Raw genomic sequence first — 15,187 nt, 5'->3', positions numbered from 1 at the left:
AAGGGGAAAGGTCAACAGAAAAAAGCAGAAAAGATTTTATTGCATTTAGAGTTAATCAGCCCTTGTTACTTGCTAGAAAATGTCTTGTCTGAAGAGTAGTGTCAGAGTACAAAGTATATCTGTTACAGTTGTATCATGAATTTTGAGCAAAAGATTTTGTGTCCATTTATGTTAAAGATAATTTTTCTAATACCCTTACACATTGTGGAATTGATTGTTTCTCTAACTTAAGTCATTATGGGAATGAGGTATGCTTTTGTGCGTGTGTGTATGAAAGACAATAAAACTATAGTATATCTGTAAACTAAAATGACACAAGAGCTTTTTGATCTATTACAAGTTATATAAAATAGTTTCACTATTTTTTTACCTAATTAACATCCAAAACCTTGAAAAATATCCACAGAATAATTAAGAACTCTTAAAGATGGAAAGCAGAAGACAGAATGGTCATTAACTCAGCTATAATAAGACAAACTAGAAAATAAAATTATTTACAAGCCCTCCACATAACAGAAAAAGTGATGACAAGACTCAATGTTCTCTGACTACCATTCTAGCAGTGGAAGGGGGCTACTTGGACTATTCTTCCTCTTGGTCCAGACGTCCTGCTGGTCTGCTGGTAGAATCAATGTGCAAGATAAAGAGTAAACCCATGTACACTTTGTTTCCCTGCAAGGTGTCTATTTAAATACTCAGAAAGGTCTGGCCATAGTTGTAAGAAGGATCCCATCCTAACAAATTACCTGGACTTCGCCTCTGGGAATAAAGAGAAATGCCTTGTCCACTCCCAGTACCCACATTATATCTAATTCAGGTAACTTTGTAGCACAGCCAAAAAAAAAAAAAGATCCTGTTGAAATCTAAAAAACCATAATTAAAAAAGAAAAGAAAATGGCCTAGTATTTGTTTCTGCAGGCTGGAGACTCCTTCTCTACTCATTACTCCCTTTTCAGGTAACATGTGATCTAGCCTGAAAATTGATAAACTTCCTGTTAAAATTTTTTCAGGAATCATAGCTTTCTACCATATTACCCAAAATGCTAAATAAAATCAATATTTACTCATTGTGCCAAAGAGCCAGGATGACTTAAATAAGTGCTACTTAAATAAGAATCCACAACTTCAGATTAGAGAACGTTAAAAGGGCTAGAGCACATGCTTTGCATACAAACAACCAGGTTTGACCTCAGCACCACATGTCTGTGAGCATCTCTGGGAATGACTCCTGAGCACTGCTAGTTGTGGTCCCAAAACAAAACAGGCAATGACAATGAACTAATACCTCCCCTACTACTAAAGTAAATTCTGACTTTTACATTTATTGTTAGAGTGGATACAGTTATCAAAAACAAAAATTATATTTATAGAACATAATTATAAATACATTTGATGGCTCACATTTTATTTTATTTATTTTTATTAGCGAATCACCATGAGGTACAGTTACAGATTTACAAACTTTTGTGCTTAAAATTCAGTCATACAATGGTCAAGTATCCGTCCCTCCACCGGTGCCCATTTTCCATCACCAATGGTCCCAGCATCCCTCCCACCATCCCTACCCCATTACCCCTCCACCCACCCTGCCTCTGTAGCAAGGAAATCCCTTTTGCTCTCTCTCTCTGTCTCTCTCTCTCTCTAATTCTCTCTCTCTCTCCCTCTCTCTCTCTCTCTCTCCTTTTGGGTGTTGTGGTTTGCAATAGAGGTATTGAGTGGCCATCATACTCAGTCTATGGTCTACTTTCAGGGTGCGTCTCCCATCCCGAGCTGACCCTCCTAGCGCCATTAACTTGGTGATCCTTTCTCTAACTGACTTCCTTTTCCCTCAGTATATGAGGCCAGTTTCTAAACTGTAGAGTAATCCTCCCAGTACTTATCTTTAATAATCTTGGGCATTAGTCTCTCATTTGGTTACTTTGTATTTCACAAATGAGTGCATTTTTTTCTACGTCGGTCCCTCTCCTTCTGACTCATTTTGCTTAACATTATACTTTCCATGTTGATCCATCTATATGCGAATTCCATGACTTTATCTTTTCTAAAAGCTTTTCTAAAAGCTTTTCTAAAAAATGCATAGTATTCCATTGTGTAGAAGTATCAGAGTTTCTTTAGCCAGTCCTGTGTTCTTGGGCACTTGGGGTTTTTCCAGATTCTGCCTATTGTAGACAGTGCTGCAATGAACATACAGGTTCAGATGACATTTCTACTATACTTTTTTGCATCTCTGGGATATATTTCCAGAAGTGCCATTGCTGGATCAAATGGGAGCTCAATTTCTAATCTTTTGAGAATCATCTATATTGTTTTTCAAAAGGGCTGAACCAGTCAGCATTCCCACCAGCAGTGAAGGAGAATCCCTTTCTCCCCACATCCACGTCAACACCGGTTGCTTTTGTTCTTTTGGATGTGGGCCAGTCTCTGTGGTGTGAGGTGATATCTCATTGGTGTTTTAATCTGCATCTCCCTGATTATTAGTGATGAAGAGCATTTTTTCATGTGCTATTTGGCTATACAGATTTCTTCTTTGAGAAAGTTTCTGTTCATTTCATCGCCGTATTTTCTGGTGGAGTTTGATGTTTTCATTTTGTAGAGTTCAACCAGTGCCTTGCAAATCCTTGATATCAACCCCTTATCGAATGAGTATTGGGTGAATATCCTTTTCCATTCTGTCAATTCTCTTTGAATTCTGTTCGCTGTGTCTTTTGTGGTGCAGAAACTTCTCAGTTTGAGGTCGTCCCATCTGTTTATCTCTGTTTCCACTTGGTTGGCCCATGGAGTGTCCTTTTTAAAGATACCTTTAGCCTCGATATTGTAGAGGGTTTTGCTGACTATGTTTTCAATGTACCTGATGGACTCTGGACTGATGTTGAGGTCTTTAATCCATTTTGATCTTAACATTGTGCATGGTGTTAGGTAGAGATCTGAGCCCATTTTTTTTTAATGTAGCTGTCCAGTTTTGCCAGCACCATTTGTTCACAAGGCTTTCCTTGTTCCACTTCACATTTCTCGCTCCTTTATCAAATATTAGGCGATCATATATTTGAGGGTGTATGTAAGGATATTCCACCCTGTTCCATTGGTCTGCAGCTCAGCTTTTTTTCCAGTACCATGCTGTTTTAATTATAACTGTTGTAGTAGAGTTTAAGGTTGGGGACGGTAATGCCTCCCATCTTCTTTTTCCCAAGAATTGCTTTAGCTATTTGCGGTAGTTTGTTGTTCCATATGAATTTCAGGAGTGTTTGGTCCATTCCTTTGAAGAATGTCATGGGTATCCTTATAGGGATTGCATTGAATATGTATAATGCTTTGGGTAGTATTGTCATTTTGACAATGTTAGTTCTACCAATCCATGAGCAGGGGATATGTTTCCATTTCCTCGTGTCCTCTTTTATTTCCTGAAGTAGCATTTTATAATTTTCTTTGTATAGATCCTTTACCTTCTTAGTTAAGCTGATTCCAAAGTACTTGATTTTTCTGAGGCACAATTGTGAACGGGATTGCTGTTTTCATGTCATTTTCTGCTCTCTCATTATTTGTGTTTAGGAAGCCATGGACTTTTGGGTATTGATTTTATAGCCTGCAACTTTACAAGTCTATTGTTTCTAGGAGCTTCTTGGTAGAAGCTATAGGCTTCTCTAAATATAGTACCATTTCACATCTGTCTATGGCCATACCACCATGAAAGCACCCAATCTCATCTGATCTTGGAAGCTAAGCAGGGTTGGGCCTGATTAGCACTTGGATGGCTGACATTTTAAATGTATTTCTGATTTTATTGAAGATATTAGATTTTAGGTTTTTGCAGTTTCAAGTAATACTGTGTCAAAATGTTTTATAAAATTATTATGACCATATTAATCTCTACATAATACATTCCCAAAAGTGAAACAGTTACTTTAAATTATAATCATTGTTGAGTGAAGAATCCTGGCAGGCAGACACCACAACACCGGAGAATGCTCCGGACCTCAAATTGAGCCAATAATACTGAGGTGCCCCAGATGGAGCAGATGCAGTCTCCCCGCCTTCTCCAGATGGAATCCCGGTGACCAGGAGCTTCTACAAACATGGCTCTGGTATGTGGGAACCAGGACCATTTCTCCAGACCTTTCCTGATATACGAAAAAACCAAAAAACAATACTCAGAATGCATCCTCACCCTCTCCTAGGGAAGAGAAGAATGATCATCAATGGTAAAAGGCAGCTGTAAAAGCAACAACTAGAACAGGTTTCATGCCCAGGAGATGATCCCTGGCTCCTCTCATGGTTTCGGGTGCTCTGCAGAATCAGAGAAACTTCTCTAGTAATGAACTGCAGAAATGATCCCTGAGAGTATATTCATTGGTCTGGATTCTTGCACATGGTTTACAGTTGCTATTGTTTGGCAGTTGATGTGGCATCCCAGTTCAAATAACTTGAGCAGTGACTAGAGATTGTTATCACATGTACTCAAAAACATATGTTCAGGACACACACAGAAATCTCGGACCAGAGCAACTTGTGGCAGAGATGGCCCGGGACTTTGCAATAAGCCTTCTCTGCTGTGCCACTCCAGATGGGGGCAAGTGTTGTCCCTCCACCTGCCCTCTAAGAACTCCAGCGGTAGCCATTTTCTAGAAGCCAGCAGGAAGCACCAGCTCCCACGTGACCTCGATCCAGAGACACACACAGGAATCTCGGACACAAGCAACCTTCAGCAGCAATTTCTTCAGACCCTAACTATTAAAATCTTAGAATTCCTAAAGCTCACAACCACTTTTACGACTGTGCAACATTATATTATATCCATAACAAGCGATACAAAAGACATTGTCTAGCAATTGTATTTTTGGCAGATATAAGGGGAGGTAGGACTGCTCTTGAAATATCAAAGGTAAGTAAAGTAGAGAAAGGATACCTTGCAAATTGTCTGCCACACAAGCAGGGGGAGGTATGGAAAATGGGGAAGGGGGGAATACTGGGGATTTTGGTATTGGAAAATGTGCACTGATAAAGGGATGGGTGTTGGATGACTGTATGATCAAAGTTCAAAAATGAAATTTTTGTTACTGTATCGCAGGGTGAATTACTAAAAAATAAAAAATAAAATATTATAATCATTGTTAAATTTAAAATATGTAAAATCCTGTGAGGAAATTTCAAAATTTGATTCATTTTTATGTTGACATCCCATATATTGTTTAGCATAGTCTTGCAATTCCTAGTCACAATATTTGGAAGAAAAAATAAAAGTTTCAAATTATGGGGGGGAAGCAAATTAAAACAATGAAAAGATATCATATCACACCTGTGATAATAACATATATGCATAAAACATATATTTTATTATATATAGCATACATATATGCATTATATATACATATCATTGTCACTGTCATCCCGTTGTTCATCAATTTGTTCGAGTGGGCACCAGTAACGTCTCTCATTGTGAAACTTATTGTTACTGTTTTTGGCATATCCAGTACGCCAAGGTAGCTTTCCAAGCTCTGCCATGTGGGCACCATACTCTCGGTAGCTGGCCAAGCTCTCTGAGAGGGGTGGAGCAATCGAACACGAGTTGGCCGAGTGAAAGGCAAACACCCTACCTCTGTGCTATCGCTCCAGCCCATATATATATGTATATGCATATGTATATATAGATATAAATATATACATGTATTTGAAGCCAGAAACAATAAGTACTGGTAGTATTTGGAGAAAAAGAAAACCTCATTCAAATCATATATGTAGATATCGACACAGATCTAGCCTCTACAAAGGAAAAAAAAAGCTTTCTCAGACATTTTAAAATGGAACTATCATACATATAATACAAAGTTCTGCTTCTAGGTATACAAAAAAAAACATATATATATGTTTCTGCACAGATAACAAAGCATTCCAAAGTGCCCACATACTGAGAGCATAATGAAGATGCATTATATAAACACACTGGAACACTACTCAGCTCTAATAGAGGAGAAACGTTTACCTTTGCTACAGAATGGATAGAGTTTCTGGGAAATCTTGAGTGAAATAAGTCATTGGCGAAATACAAACACTCGGTGATCGTAATCAGTTAAGGAATGTATCAAAAAATAGATGACTCCTTTTGTAAAAAGCATTTGACCCACCATGAATATATACAATGGTTTGGTATACACCGAGCCAGGTTTGATATCTTGTGCCACATGTTCACCCAACCATTGCATGGTGCAGACCTAGAGGTCCTCAGAGGATCATAGAGGCCTCCACATACTCCTGGGATGACCAGGGTAGTTCCCATACCACAAAGCCAGATCAGAATAGTATCCTCTGGCCCTTGAATTGAACTGTCAGCCCTGCTGCTCAATAATCAATGCTGGAGCCATTGTGTCTCCTGGATACAATTTAGGAGGTTCCATGTCCCTCCAGCCAAATCAAACCAAATCAAACAAAAAACAAGCAAATGCTTTATTATATTTTTTTCTGGTTGAAGGGTTTTTCTATTTTTTTTATTAGTGAATCACCTTGAGGTACAGTTAAAACCTTTCTTGTTAAGCTTTCTTGTTAAGCAAATACTTTAGAGTGACTACAGAACTGAGATTACCAAGAGGTAAAAGAGGAGATAGAAAGTGAGTTAAAAGGTTTTTATAGATAATTTGTGGAAAAGAGCTATTGACACTTTGATTTGGGGTATGGTGTGGCAACATTGCACCTCTGTAACAGATCAGTGTAACCAAGGTATATAAATAAAGATAAGTTTAAAAGGGTGAACATACATATATATTATCTCAATTATTTTAATTTTTAGATAATGGGTTAGTAACCCTTTTATCATTTTAAGTGCTTGCAATTATATAAACATAAACATGTATACATATATATAATCAATTCATTTTTCCTAGTAAATAGATGAAGTCCCTATGTGCAAGGAATCAGTTGACTTCATTCTCAGATATAAATAAAACGGGGAAAGGCTATTTGATCACTATATCCCATACAGTGATATTTTCTCCCTGCAATTAAACTTACAATTAGTTTCTATTTCTTCTTGCCTTGTGTGAATTCTCAGTCAATTGAAATTTTCATCATTGCAATTGCAACTTCCTTCCTCTTTACTTTTAAAGCTTATTTCATTTCTGAAACTATAATTATCAAAAGAGATAACAGTGGATTTTCCAATTCCGGAAGTTCACATTGATGAAATTCACTAATTTCTCTCCAATTGACTGCATACAAAGAGAAGACAGTTGCACCTGTCTTAATAAACAAAAGGAGAATAGCAGAACCATAATCAGCAGGGTTGTAGAAGTCTCATTATGGAAAGATTCTATTTTGAAATCTTCAGATTAGATGTGTTAACACATATGCCACCAGATTAATAGACCAGCAGCAAGCTGTCTGAACTACATTCCCAAGAATTGTTAGGATGAGAGCAAAGTTATCATGAAGTACATTATTTTGGTGAACATGCTCTAAACATGATGGAAAAAATATGCAATATATATGTACATACACGCACACACACATATATACATATATGTACATATATGTGTGTGTGCGTGTGTGTGTAGCTTTGCAATTGGGTAATCGTCCAGCAGTAAACTGGAAGAATTTTTAGGTGCCTAATATTCACAATCTATATCTATAAAGCAAATATAACTGGGAATACTAAAGTTGAATATGCTAGAGGTTCAAAAAGGTATGAGAAATGAGATACTAGAAAGAATGCACATTATAAGCATAACTTTTCATAGAAATCAAAAGACTTAGAGAAGAAGAAGAGACATAATTTGAATTATATACTAGAGAAAAAGTATCACTATACAGCTGCAAAATACCTACCTGAAATTTGTTGGAAATTAAAACTTGTAAGTGATAATGTTTTATGTTTAGCTGAGTAAATTTCTGACCAAATTGTTAAGTTTTTCATCAGTCACTCCTAATTGCTAAGGTCACATGCAAAAGATAAAATAAATTTATGAGTGCATAAACAAAAATCAGCTACATGTTAATTATATGGGATATTCAGTCTATTAATGACAAAATTAAGGAACTTACTGCTGATCAGGAACTGATAGAGGGAAGACCAAGGGATGGTGGAACACCTTGCTAAAAATGATTAGACTATGACATATGGACTTGATCGACCTTCTTAGCAGAAGCCAGCAAGAGAGATGAGGTTATCATGCAAAAAACTGGCCATAATTGCCTTTGTTAATGTTCTGGATCTCCATGACATACATAGAAGAAAATAATGGCATACATTAATTTTTAAAAAAAGAAACCACAACAAACATGACTTTTTATTAGAATAAAAACTTCTAACTTTGAGTGAAAGAAGGAAATTGAAAAATTAGTAAACGTTATGAAATTTTGTCGACTCTTCAAACAGGAAGTAGGCTAATGAAGCTAATAAATCATGAATAAAAGATAAATTCAAGTAAAACAAAAAATAACTGGGGAAAATTGATCAAGAAAATTAGCAGAGCGAACACAGTAACTACACTATAGAGCATCAGGACATGAGTGATTGTTCTTAGACCTAAAAAGCTTATGAATTTGTTTACTGAGTTTTGCACTTGTTGGAACCTATGACAACTCTACCAGGATTTCCTCTACATATGAGTATCTATCATATGCCTACTTCAATGTAACAGTCAGGGAATACACAAACACTCTTAAAAAGTTTGCTCAAGTTAAAAGCATCAAGAGTGTCACCCTGATATGAATGATGAGATGTGGATCTCTTTAAATGTATGGTATTTATATGAGGTATTACATTAAGTGACTTAACACATAAAGAATCACACATAAAAAGCAATATTCTAAAATACAAAAATAACAAAAACATAACAAAATATAAAATATACTGTTATATAAAAAATAACATAAATGAGCCAGGAACATGTTCATATATGGTAGAGGTTTTTAAAATGCACATTTTTTTTCCTTTTTTTGTGCTGGGGCAGGGACACAACTGGAAGTATTAAGGCCTTACTCACTCCTGGCTCTGTGATCAGAGACTGTGCCTAGACGTGCTCTGGGAGCCATTTGGAGTGCCAGGGAGAAAACCCTCATTGGCTGCATGGAAGACACGCACCTTACTTGTTGTATAATTACTATGGTCCATTTTTTACCAAATTCTATTATTTATTATAATAATGAAATGTATTATTTCAGGATAATATCCTACCAAAAAGAATGAATGAGTCAAAATCTGCTAACATTCCGAAAAATCCTGAAACTTCATAAACAGACTTGTAAGACAGATGATCAGGGCTGGATCGTGCAGAGTTTAAATGCAATCTTTGGCATTGGACATGGCTCCTTGAAAACCAGCAAGAATAACCCCTGAGCACCTTCAGGTGTGGCCCATCAAGTATCACCCCTTCCGCAGCCACACACATACACACTCTCTAGACATGCACACACACACACACACACTCTCACACACACACACACACACACCACACTGCACACACAAATATTTCACTATAATTTTTCCCAAGAGTGACAAACTAGACTCAGTCTACAAATCTGGTTAATTTCCTAAGTAGAATAATATTACTCCCTTATTAGTTTTAATTTTATTTTTTTAACTACACTACATTCTTAGATATTTAATTCCCTTAGTCAATTAAAACCAGACTTTACTGACTGGCAGTAAAATGAACTAATTTGTAAGAAGTTGAAAGCTGGGGCTGGAGCAATAGCACAGTGGGTAGGGCATTTGCCCTGCACGCATCCAACCTGGGTTCGATTCCCAGCATCCCATATGGTCCCCTGAGCACTGCCAGGGGTAATTCCTGAGGGCAGAGCCAGGAGTAAACCCTGTACATCACCAGGTGTGACACAAAAAGAAAAAAAAAGTTGAAATCTACAAGCCTGGAAAATATTGCTTTTGATCATGATGATTCTCTTCTGGTTAGAAACAACTGGAAATGAACCATAAATTAATCAATCTGTATTTTTCAACTTCTTTTCCTCTCTAAGAAGTCTTTTTCTTCTTGGAAAAAGAATTCCTTTATGATTCATGCAGATTGTCAGAAAATGGTGGAATTTGTTCCCCTCATTGTTGGTGTCTAAATAAACCTTGCCCCTCATTTGTTGGTGTCTAAATAACATTTCATTGTATATAAATGTTCAGGAGCTAAGGCTGAGATCTCCAAGCCTGCCGGATTGGGACTGGGCCTCTTCCTCCTCTTCTGCCCAGATACCCCATTCTCCTGTAGCTAAGCCATCAAATACAAACTTCCCATCCCCTCATCCCCCCAGCCCCCCCCCCCCCCCCCCCGTGTAATCCCATCAATGGCCAACATCCAGAGACTATAAAACCAAGCTCCCTGGAAGAGAGCAACGCAGAGTCTCTTACCCCTGCACTTGGCTGTCTTCACTTGGGCCCCTCAGAGGAGGTGGGTTGAGTTTCCTGCACTGGCAGCCAAAGACCTCTGGAACCCAACCACAACCATGCTTATGGCCCCTGTCCACACGTTCAGAGGAGCCTCACGCATGAAGGAACTGGCAGAGGAACCCAGGTGTGTGGGACCCAGGCTGAGATCTCCAAGCCTGGTTGGATCAGGACTAGGCCTCTTCTGCCTAGATCCCCCTTTCTCCAGTAGCTAGGCAGTCACACCTAGAAACTGCCCCCAGCGCCATGTAATCCCATCAATGGCCAACATCCAGAGACTATAAAACCAAGCTCCCAGAAGCGACATCTTATAGCTTAGTTCTCCTTCTCAGAGAACCAGGCAATCTACTACCAAGAGTTTCCTGCCTACATGGGAGAGCCTGGCAAGCTCCTCGTGGTGTATTCATATGCCAAAATCAGTAACAATGATGGATCTCATTCCCCTGACTCTGAAAGAGCCTCCAATGTAGCACTGTTGGGAAGGACGAGTAAAGAGAGGCTTCTAAAATCTCAGGGCTAGGACAAATGGAGCCATTACTGAGACCGCTTGAGAAAATCAAAGATCAATGGGATGTTGATGATGATGATGATGATGATGATGATGATGATGATGATGATGATATTTTATTTTTACTTAGAGTATATTCTAGGAGAGTTAACACTTGGGTGGATGGAAACTGAATATGATTTGCATGTGGCACGTAAAGTATTTTAGTTATCCAGAATAGGGCAGGGGCTATTGTAGGTTAAACATTGTTTCCTACAAAGGTAAAATACCTAGAAACTGGATGACAATGTGTTTGGAAGTTGTTGTTTCCCTTAAAATACAATTACTGAGTAATCTTGAGTTGATATTATTCTGGGCTCTAAGTGGACTCAAACCCAAGGTCTGGTAGCCTTATATGAGGAGAAAATACAGAGAACAGACTGAGACAGAATGGAGGGGCCCTCCATGATCCATGATCCACCTTCCCAAGGAGGAGAGAGAGAGTGAGAAAGAGAAAGAGAGAGAGAGAGAGAGAGAGAGAGAGAGAGAGAGAGAGAGTGAGAGGCAAGAACAGATACTAAAATGAGTAGTTTGGGCAAGAAAAATCAAAGGATTAGTACGTACAGATGGGAGAAGAGCTTAGACAGGGTACAGAATGCACACAGTGGAGAGACATAAAGGGACACTCGGGCAATGGTGGAATCAGAATGAAAGTATAATCCCAAAGACATAGAAGCAATTGCAGTGGCATAACACAGCAGGTAGGGCATTTGCCTTGCACGTGGCCAACCCAGGTTCGATTCCTTCGTCCTTACTGGAGAGCCCGACAAGCTACCGAGAGTATCCCACGTACATGGCAGAGCCTGGCAAGCTATGTGTGATGTATTCAATATGCCAAAAACAGTAACAAGTCTCACAATGGAGACATTACTGGTGCCCACTCGAGCAAATCGATGAGCAATGGGATGACAGTGATACAGTGAACAAATAAGTGATTGGAAGAGAATTCCACCACAGGATGATGGAAAAGGAGGCACTGTGATGAAATATGTGGTGAGTTAGTGTCCTGACATGGGAAGGTAAGCATAGAGTTACAGAATCAGTGTGGACAGATATTTTGACCCTAGGAGTACAGCTAGAATCCATCACAGTAGGGAGATTTTTCATCAAAGTACAACCACAGTACCAGAGGTAAGCACATCAGACTGGCATCCAGGCAACAGCTTGGAGAGATTTTGTGCTTGCTCAAATTTTCAGGCGCAGTTTTGTTCAGACAATCAGGTCCTACACAATAAGCCAAAGTTCAAACTTCAGCTGTAAGTTTTTTGATGATGTCAGAGCCAATATATTTCAAACAAAGTAGCAGGAAGAGACAAATGGAAGTTAATCACTACATAAAAGACACTATTGAAGAAAATAAAAGACAATAAAAAATTGTGAAACTATAAAAATGCTAAAATACTCCTAGAAAATGGTAATTCATCCTTTATTGCATAACTTTTTTAAATGTCAATGGCTTGAACTTTCTTATCAAAAGGCACAGAGTGCATGCATGGATTAGGAAACAAAACACAAGTTTTTGCTATTTAAAAGAGACACACTTGGAGACCATCTGCTCGTACAGACTATGATGCAAGAGGTCTTCTAACCCATTTTGGCACCCAGAGCAGCTTCTTACAGACATGCACTAGACTGTGAGCTGTACTATGACTATGTGCAGCCCGGGGAGGGATTTTCCCTTTCCACCCTGTTTTTCTGCATGGAAAATGGTGGCGGCAGATCATCCACTTGGCAAGAGCCACCCCCTAAGATTTCCACCCAGAGGTAGGAACTTTGCAATGCTGTGGCTCATAGGCGATCATGGGATGGGGGCATACCGGCACGCCCTCGGCCCAGATAAGACCCGGAGCTGCTGCTTGAGAAACAGACCCTCTGCTTGTACAAACTATGATCCAAGAGGTCTTCTAACCCATTTTGGCACCCAGAGCGGCTTCTTACAGACATGCATCTAGACTGTGATCTGAACTAAAATATCAGAAATCCAAAACTGCGTGGCCGTGACAGCGGCTGTGCGAGCTCATAGAATCTTCATTCTCAGCAATGAAAAGAAATTATTAAATGATGCTTTTTCAGCAGGCCTGATTGTTGGGGGAAAATTCCAAACAATAATAGTGAGTTCTCTACTGAAATATTAAATGTATTCAAAGTATAGAGAATAAAATGAAGATCATTAGCTACTTAGGTGGGGGCTGGGTGGGAGGGGGGTATACTGGGGTTCTTGGTGGTGGAACATGTGCACTGGTGAAGGGATGAGGGTTTAATCATTGTATGACAGAGAATTAAACCTGAAAGCTTTGTTTTTTTTTCTTTATCACAGTGATTCAATATAATAAAATAAAAAAATTAAAAACAAACAAATAAATAAATAAAAGAGACACACTTGAATCTTCACAATAAACACAGTTTAAATGTGAAAGGTCAAGAAGACCATAAAGGGAATAGAAAACAGACATATAATAAACAACAAACAGCCCCCAACAAAAACACAGGATGGTCATACTTTTATTAGATGAAATAGTGATGTCAATATAGAAATAAATAAAGATAAGGATAGACATTACATAGTGATTGATAGATCAACAAATCAAAGTGACTTAAGTTATAACTTTTATGCAGCAAATGAAGAGGCAGCAAAGTCCATTAATAAATTTCTAATAGACCTGAAGAGATATAATAACTGCAACAAAGTAATGTAGAAGATTTTAACACCCCACTCATCATTACAATTATCAATCAGTCAGAAAATCAATAAGTAAACAAAAGTTCTAGTGAAGAATTTGAAGAACTAACACTAAAAAAAATCTCCAGGGACCTCTATTCTCCTGAAGAAAACTATGCATTTTTTCTCCAGTGCACATGGAACAGACTGCAGGATAGATCCTGGGATATATTTCAGGTGTCTATAAAATCAAAAAAATATAAATCAAATCAAGTCTCCTTTAAGACCACAATGCAATGCCATAGATGTAGAAATGAACCCCAAAGGGAAAGCCAGAAAAGGTCCAAACATTTGGTAACCAATGCCACTGAGCAAATTTTGAGTACAAAAGGAATTAAATACTAAATTAAAATATTCCTTGACTATGAATGGGAATGAAGACACAAACTGTCAAAAATCTGAGACAGAGCAAGATCACAAAGAAGAGAGAAGTTCGTCAGGAAACATAAAAAAATAGCTCAAATAATTAACCTGACCTCACAGCTTGAGAAAGTAGAAAAATGAAAACAAATGAACCCTGAAATAAGTGGAAAAAGAGTAAGTAATGAAACAAATAAAAGAATTTAATGGTACAAAATTAAGTAAAACAAAGGGTAGATAAAAATAGATGTTTAAAAGAATATAAAAGTATCAATCACATAGCTAGACCTATAGAGAATATAGGAGAGAAAATACTAATAAGTCAGATAAGAAATAAAAGGGGAAAATATTATAACAGATACTCTAAAATACAAAATAGTATGAGTTTATTATTATCAACTGCATAACCTAGAAATAAAAGAGAAATCTTTAGAATAATAGAATTCTCTGACCCTGGATAAGAAGGAAGTTGAAAATCTAAACAGTCTAATTACAAGTAAAAAAATTCAAATGTTATGAAAAAATTCTTCAAAAACAAAACTCCAGATTAGGACAGGTTCTCAAGTGATTATTACTCAATATTCAGAAATTATTCTTTTATTTCTTTGAAATATGTATAGTATTTAATGGTTAGCAGTTCTTGAAGAATAGATTTCTTTGGCTTATAATCACTCTAATCATACAAGTAGCATAGTGTATAAAGACATTTAACAGAACTACATTAGCTGCATTTATTAGCTATATTATACCAAATTTTTTTAGGATGATGAAAGATTATTTTATTTTTTAACTGTTTTTGATATTTTATTTTATTTTATTTTTATTATTTAATTATTTAATTCATTTATTTTTTAATTAGCGAGTCACCGTGAGGGTACAGTTAGATATTTACACATTTTCGTGTTTGTGTTTCCCTCATACAATGTTCGAGAGCCCATTCCTTCACCAGTGTCCATTCTTCACCACCAATGAACTCAGCATCCCTCCCACCCCCCAATCCCATCCCCCCACCCCACCACGATTCTGTGGCAGGGCATTGCAATTTGTTCTCTCTCTCTCTTTTTGGGTGTTGTGGTTTGCAATAGGAGTATTGAGTAGCCATCACGTTTAGTCTCTAGTGTACTTTCAGCACGCATCTTGGCATCTCCCTTCCCTCACAGGATCTCCAATCACATTTTATTTGGTG

General features: G+C 37.7%; 1 non-coding gene across 1 annotated transcript; it reads right to left on the bottom strand.

Moving 5' to 3' along the window:
* Window positions 1–4,140: 4,140 nt before the first annotated feature.
* LOC129400343 (small nucleolar RNA U3) lies at window positions 4,141–4,345 on the bottom strand. The gene has a single exon (XR_008627601.1). It is a non-coding gene; the product is annotated as a small nucleolar RNA U3 (small nucleolar RNA).
* Window positions 4,346–15,187: the final 10,842 nt, after the last annotated feature.

The sequence above is a fragment of the Sorex araneus genome, chromosome X, assembly GCF_027595985.1.
Source record: "Sorex araneus isolate mSorAra2 chromosome X, mSorAra2.pri, whole genome shotgun sequence".
NCBI classification, from domain to species: Eukaryota; Metazoa; Chordata; class Mammalia; order Eulipotyphla; family Soricidae; genus Sorex; species Sorex araneus.
This window is presented reverse-complemented; position numbering and strand designations above follow the sequence as displayed.